This window comes from Pecten maximus, unplaced genomic scaffold (assembly GCF_902652985.1).
Source record: "Pecten maximus unplaced genomic scaffold, xPecMax1.1, whole genome shotgun sequence".
Taxonomy (NCBI): Eukaryota; Metazoa; Mollusca; class Bivalvia; order Pectinida; family Pectinidae; genus Pecten; species Pecten maximus.
In genome coordinates this window covers 1-7,500 of record NW_022982628.1, presented here as the reverse complement: position 1 = coordinate 7,500, position 7,500 = coordinate 1, and the positions used below count along the sequence as shown (strand labels likewise).

Below are 7,500 nucleotides of genomic sequence, written 5' to 3'. Positions count from 1 at the left end.
GCGGAGGCGACATTCCCTGTTTTCACATCTCCGCTCCATGGACACTTAATTTATTCCCCGTGGATCTTCCTATAAGCATTCAGCTAGTTTAATTCTATAGGAAACAATCATTGGAATCTAATCCGTCGCCATGGTTGGCCCTTGCCCACTGTACGGGGCCCTCTAACTACCTTACGGACGTACACCGGATGTGCACATGCAGGAACCTAGGCATAAGTACGGATATTTTTAGTCGTCTAATGTCTACGGCCATATCACGTTGAAAACACCGGTTCTCGTCCGATCACCGAAGTTAAGCAACGTCGAGCCTGGTTAGTACTTGGATGGGTGACCGCCTGGGAATACCAGGTGTCGTAGACTTTTTCTTTTCTTTATAATTTTATTTTTTCTTTACTTTTTGAACCTTGTGGACATCTTGACTATTAAAGTTCTAATTCAATATCATTTTCACTAAATTTCCAGAAACTTCCGGTTTTGATTTTGAAGTAAATGGACGCCTGTCTATGAGCTGTTTTGAAATCGACTAACATCGGTGGTAAGCAAGGGTCTGAGACCCGCTTGATTTGATATTTTATCAATATAGACATTATTGGTTTGAATGTGACTTTTGGAAATGTGACTTTATCTTCGAATTTGCTGATATTTATATATCAATTCGGCTGGTACACACCGGGGGGATGGCGGCCGCCGATCCCTCTCAGGCCGTTCCTAGTGCTAAGAGACGTTATGTGAAGGACAATACTGTTATTATTGATGTCATTGATAACAAGTCATTAAAAGCTCACAAAGTTATTGATGTCATAACTGAACTGTGTGGTGATGGGGCTGTTTTTGCCTGTGTTCCCAAATCTGGGAATTTGTATGAGGTTACCCTAGAGGGGCGTGCGGGGATTAACCTTTTATTAGACGGTGTATTAATTGAAGGGAAAAGATATGAGTGTAATGACGTCACAAAGAAATTTACTTTGGTTAGTTTTATGCATCTTCCTGCTTATATTGACGACGGAGAAATAAAGGAAAAGCTTGAAAAGCTGGGTGTTGAACTTGTTTCCCCAATCAAACGTCGTTTTTATAGAGGAACTAATGTCGCGGACGGCACGAGATATGTTCGCGTCAAACTTCCCCAAACGTTAAAGTCACTGCCGTACACAATGAAATTCGGTACAGAATACCATCGTGTTATACACGACAATCAGCTGAAGGTGTGTTCATTGTGTTATTCGGAAGATCATCTATTTAGAGACTGTCCCCAGTTTGTGTGTTTTACCTGTGGAGGCCAGGGGCATTTTCGCAAGGCCTGTAAAACACAGCCATGTGTTCGCTGTGGCGATGTGAAATACGCGTGTGACTGTTCGCGGGTAGTCAGGCATGTTAATACATTGTGTGACCAATGTGGACGGTACGACTGCTCATGTTTTGACACGGGGGCCAACCTGAAGGACGCGGAATCAGGTGCGTGGGGCAGGCCGATTGAACATGCTAGTAGTGATATATCACAGACATGCGATGATGATGATGTTGATGATGATGATGATGATGGAGTGTCATCTAAGGATGATACTGTGGCTGAGGTACCCACTGGTGGCATGGTTGATGACAGCTTGGAGTTTCGTAGCGATGAAACAATGAGTGATGACATTACTTTGGATGACGGGAATAGTGTGGGAAGTATTTCTGAACAATTTGATTCTCTTACGTACGGTGACGTGTTTCCCTTGGAAAACACGATTGCTCGGTCCGAAAGTAAATTCTGGGATGATGGGACTGAAAAAGAAAATGACGAGGAAGTACCTCTTTCAGCAAAACAGGACGCGGGAAAAGAGCGCGATCTCCTCAAAAATAAAGTAAGGGTGGCTGGCGTGAGGAAAACGAGAAAGAAGAAGGCTAAAAAAGTTAAAGGTGTACCGAAATGAACTCTTTCTTATTATTTACTTTAATGTTTACATGTTTATCATTAAATGTGAATGGTTTAAGAGATGTTGTTAAAATTAGGAATTTATTTGAATATTGTCAATGTAATTATTATCAAGTAGTATTATTACAAGAAACTTTTTGGGACGATATGTTTGTTAATCAAATACGCCACTTGTGGCAAGGAAAGATTGTATATAATAATAGTAATGATAACAGAAAAGGTGTTGCGATTTTAATTAATAATACTTTTAAAGATGGTTTAATTGATTATGACGGATATGACGGAAGAGTTTTACGTATTAAAATCCGAATAGAGGATGTGGAATTGAATATTGTTAATATATATGCGCCAAATATTGTGAGTGATAAAAAGTTTTTTTTTGATAAGTTGAAAGATTGGCTTGTTCCATTTTCGGACAACATGATTACAGGGGGTGATTTTAATACCACTCTCTCGACTCTAGATCGGACTGGCTTGACTGCACACCAGGTAAATTCCAGTGTGTCGGCATTGAAAAGTTTAATGTTTACATGTGGGGTGTATGATATTTGGAGAAATAGAAATGAAAATTGTGCTGTTTTTTCTCGGAAAATGGTTAGTAATGGTAATTTATCTCAAAGTCGCATTGACTATTTTTTAATTTCGAAAGGACTTAGTCCTTATGTTCAAAATGTGTATTATAATGATACTGCTTTCAGTGATCATTGTTTTGTTGTTATGAAAATTGACTGTGATCGGGGTAGTAAAGGTCCAGGCATATGGATGTTTAACAATTGTTTTTTGCTTGACTATGAGTTTAATGATAAGATCAAATCTATGATTAATGATGCTAAGAGGTGTTTTTTATATACGGATGAACCCAAGGTTTGGTGGGATAATCTGAAAAATAAGATAAAGAAATTTTCGCAAGTGTATGGTAAAGACCGTAGCATGAAGCGTCGGTCGGAATATTATAAAATTCAAAATAAGCTGCAGTATTTTTCCTGTGCTATAGCTAATGGGAAATCCTTTGATTGTCACAAATATGAGGATTTGCGTCAAAGTCTCGAAAAATATGAAAGAGAAAAATGTAATGGTGCGGTTCTAAGATCAAAAGCCAAGTGGGCTGTAGATGGAGACAAAAATACAGGTTATTTTTTAAGATTGGAAAAGTTTCGGCAAAATTCTAATACTATAAAATGTTTACGTACTGCAAATGGAAATGTGTCGAATAATTGTAATGAGATGTCTGATGTAATCTATGATTTTTATAATAAGTTGTATAATTGTATTGATACAGATAGTGAAGATATTGATAAACTTGTATCGTCCATTGATAAAACTGTTACAGATGAAGATAGAGTTAAATGTGATTCAGTGATAACTGCTGACGAAATCAAAACTGCTTTGTCTGGTATGTCAAGAGGTAAAAGTCCTGGCTTAGACGGACTTACTGTTGAATTTTATTGTCACTTTTTTGAAGAATTAAAATGTATATTTTCTCGTGTTATTCAGAGTATCTGGGATGATAGAGAATTGACCAGAACTATGAGATTAGGAGTTATTAACCTTGTTTACAAGAAAAGGGGCGATAAGTCCATGTTAAAAAACTGGCGACCTATTAGTCTCCTAAATGTGGATTACAAAATTCTAGCCCGAGTAATGTCTAATAGACTCAAATCGGTTTTACCTACAATTATTTCAGAAAATCAGTCTTGTTGTGTAATTGGTCGTGATATTTCGGACACCATTTTTAGTGTGCGAGACATTATTGATATCGCTAATCATGAAGATTTTGAAGGGTATGTTCTCAAAATTGACCAAGAAAAAGCATTTGATCGTGTTAGTCATTCTTACTTATTTAAGGTTTTAGAGAAATTTGGTTTTGGTAAAAACTTTGTTGATTGGATTAAGATTTTTTATACAAAAATTTCTAGTTCAGTTAAATATAATGGTAATTTGACTCGCTTTTTCCCTGTACAAAATTCAGTCCGTCAGGGGTGTCCGATTTCAGCAATGCTCTACGTTTTAGCTGCGGAACCCCTGGGTAAAATGATTCATATGTCTCCGGATATATCAGGTATCAGAGTGCCTAATACTGACTTTGAGTCAAAAGTTTATCAACATGCCGATGATACAACTTTGACCCTGAGCAATAAAGAATCTATAGAGAACGTTTTTAATATATTAGAAATATATAGCAAGGGGTCTGGTGCCAGAGTAAATAAAGAAAAGTCAGAACTTCTATGTGTTGGTAAAGGTGCTATGTCAAATGAAGAAGTTGAAAAATTGTGTATAAAATTGTGTGATCGAGCTATTTGTGTTCTAGGAGTTTATGTCGGTGTTGATTTGAATTTATGTAATGAAAAGAATTGGGAGGGCAAAGTTTGTTCTATAAGAAATATATTAAGATTATGGTCACAAAGAAAATTAACTCTTCAAGGAAGAGCAACTGTAATCACGTCCTTATTGATGTCTAGGTGTTGGTATTGTTTAACCTCCCAAACAATACCTCTGACAGTAATTAAAGATATCAAGAAGTTATCTATTGATTTTTTATGGCAGAGAGGTGCCCATTTAGTAGCTTATGACACTATCATTGGTAAAAGAAAAGATGGTGGATTAAATATTCCTGATATTGAGTTAAAGCTCAGATCTTTCAGATTGAAGTTTTTATTTAGGTGGTTAGATACATCATGTACGGCTGTTTGGAAGTATATGTGTAGTTATTTCTTTAATAGAATACTTAATTCAAATCTGGATGCTGAAGTTATTCATTGCAAGTTTCCGGACAAATATTTGAGATCTTTACCTATTGTTTATCATGAAATGTTAAAAGCTTGGTATGCCTTTCAGACAGTGAATGAAGTTTGTTATATTGAAGATACATTTTTTGTCTATGAACAACCATTGTTTTTTAATTCTAATTTTCCAAAGGATGGCAAGCCCATGTTTATTGAATACCTTGCCAGTGCAGGTATAGTTAAGCTTAAGCATATGACGTTAGAAGTTGTGTCAAAGTTTCTTTCTTCAGATGCCTTAGAGGATATCGTCAGAGAGAGTAGCCATGATATTTCTAAAAATATACTTTTGTGTGATTATAATAAAATTATGACATGTATTCCAGTGCAATATAAACAAGTGATTCTTAACAATGTACATAATAATATGAGACCGGATTCTAGACCATATGTTATATATAAGGATGGTAATGGGACAGCTGTGCAATTATATCCCAAAACCACCCGTGATTTTTATTCCTGTTTTATTCGCTATTGCTTCAAAACCCCGAAATCATCAGACTATTGGTCAGAAGTTTTTCAAAATGTTTGTCTTTCCTCAGTTTTTGCAAGTATGTATATTCCATTTTTCCCTTGTGATATTATTGATGTTCATTTTCGTGTTGTGCATAACGCCATATTTACTTAGGAAAAGTTAAAGAAAATTGGCAGAGTTGATAGTGATGAATGTCAAGTATGTAAATCCGAAGCGGAAACATTACAGCATTTGTTTATAGATTGTTCTGAGCTTTCCGAATTTTTAGATTATATCCAAATGTTAATCAAGAAACTTTTTTCGGGTGCTGATCAAACATATCTTTCGGATGTTTCACTTGGAAGTCTCATACTTCTTGGTTATACTCGTAAGATCAAACGTACAAATCCGTTTTTTATCAATTTCTTTTAGGAGTAGTGCGTTATTGCATTCTTAAGAGGCGCAATCTAGTTGTGAACAATATGTCAAAATTGGATGTGAAGACTTTCTTCAAATACACATTTAGGAAGTATTTTGATTACATCAAGCATTATTATCACATTAAGAAAGATTACAAATTGTTCAGAAAATATATTGTTGCTGATAATACATTACTCAAGGATGTGGATATGTCTCTGGGAAATGATAACTTGGCAATATATGTCTTATCGATTTGATAAAGCTTTAGCTTGAGTGCACATGTATTTCAGTAACACTTAAGGTGTATTAAGCTACAATGCAATTATGCATATTAGTATGAGAAAATTAGCTAGACTGTGATAATGCGTTGATTATATTCTGATAATTTTAATTTTGGATATATATAATATGCACTGTGAGGAGCCTTCGGGGCCCCAACCCCGGGGGTCCTATTTGCTGGGAAAATTAAAAGTATATTTTAAAGATAAAAAAAAACCGGTTCTCGTCCGATCACCGAAGTTAAGCAACGTCGAGCCTGGTTAGTACTTGGATGGGTGACCGCCTGGGAATACCAGGTGTCGTAGACTTTTTCTTTTCTTTATAATTTTATTTTTTCTTTACTTTTTGAACCTTGTGGACATCTTGACTATTAAAGTTCTAATTCAATATCATTTTCACTAAATTTCCGAGGCGGAGGCGACATCCCCTGTTTTCACATCTCCGCTCCATGGACACTTAATTTATTCCCCGTGGATCTTCCTATAAGCATTCAGCTAGTTTAATTCTATAGGAAACAATCATTGGAATCTAATCCGTCGCCATGGTTGGCCCTTGCCCACTGTACGGGGCCCTCTAACTACCTTACGGACGTACACCGGATGTGCACATGCAGGAACCTAGGCATAAGTACGGATATTTTTAGTCGTCTAATGTCTACGGCCATATCACGTTGAAAACACCGGTTCTCGTCCGATCACCGAAGTTAAGCAACGTCGAGCCTGGTTAGTACTTGGATGGGTGACCGCCTGGGAATACCAGGTGTCGTAGACTTTTTCTTTTCTTTATAATTTTATTTTTTCTTTACTTTTTGAACCTTGTGGACATCTTGACTATTAAAGTTCTAATTCAATATCATTTTCACTAAATTTCCGAGGCGGAGGCGACATCCCCTGTTTTCACATCTCCGCTCCACGGACACTTAATTTATTCCCCGTGGATCTTCCTATAAGCATTCAGCTAGTTTAATTCTATAGGAAACAATCATTGGAATCTAATCCGTCGCCATGGTTGGCCCTTGCCCACTGTACGGGGCCCTCTAACTACCTTACGGACGTACACCGGATGTGCACATGCAGGAACCTAGGCATAAGTACGGATATTTTTAGTCGTCTAATGTCTACGGCCATATCACGTTGAAAACACCGGTTCTCGTCCGATCACCGAAGTTAAGCAACGTCGAGCCTGGTTAGTACTTGGATGGGTGACCGCCTGGGAATACCAGGTGTCGTAGACTTTTTCTTTTCTTTATAATTTTATTTTTTCTTTACTTTTTGAACCTTGTGGACATCTTGACTATTAAAGTTCTAATTCAATATCATTTTCACTAAATTTCCGAGGCGGAGGCGACATCCCCTGTTTTCACATCTCCGCTCCACTGGACACTTAATTTATTCCCCGTGGATCTTCCTATAAGCATTCAGCTAGTTTAATTCTATAGGAAACAATCATTGGAATCTAATCCGTCGCCATGGTTGGCCCTTGCCCACTGTACGGGGCCCTCTAACTACCTTACGGACGTACACCGGATGTGCACATGCAGGAACCTAGGCATAAGTACGGATATTTTTAGTCGTCTAATGTCTACGGCCATATCACGTTGAAAACACCGGTTCTCGTCCGATCACCGAAGTTAAGCAACGTCGAGCCTGGTT

The 7,500-nt window shown here is 37.3% G+C and overlaps 3 non-coding genes across 3 annotated transcripts; all 3 read left to right on the top strand.

Annotated features, from left to right (window-relative positions):
* The first annotated feature begins 241 nt into the window (after nucleotides 1-241).
* LOC117320648 lies at nucleotides 242-360 on the top strand. The gene has a single exon (XR_004531115.1). It is a non-coding gene; the product is annotated as a 5S ribosomal RNA (ribosomal RNA).
* Nucleotides 361-6,500: 6,140 nt separating this feature from the next.
* LOC117320637 lies at nucleotides 6,501-6,619 on the top strand. Its single transcript, XR_004531102.1, has one exon. It is a non-coding gene; the product is annotated as a 5S ribosomal RNA (ribosomal RNA).
* A 344-nt stretch (nucleotides 6,620-6,963) lies between these two features.
* On the top strand, nucleotides 6,964-7,082 carry LOC117320625. Its single transcript, XR_004531089.1, has one exon. It is a non-coding gene; the product is annotated as a 5S ribosomal RNA (ribosomal RNA).
* The last annotated feature ends 418 nt before the right edge of the window (nucleotides 7,083-7,500 follow it).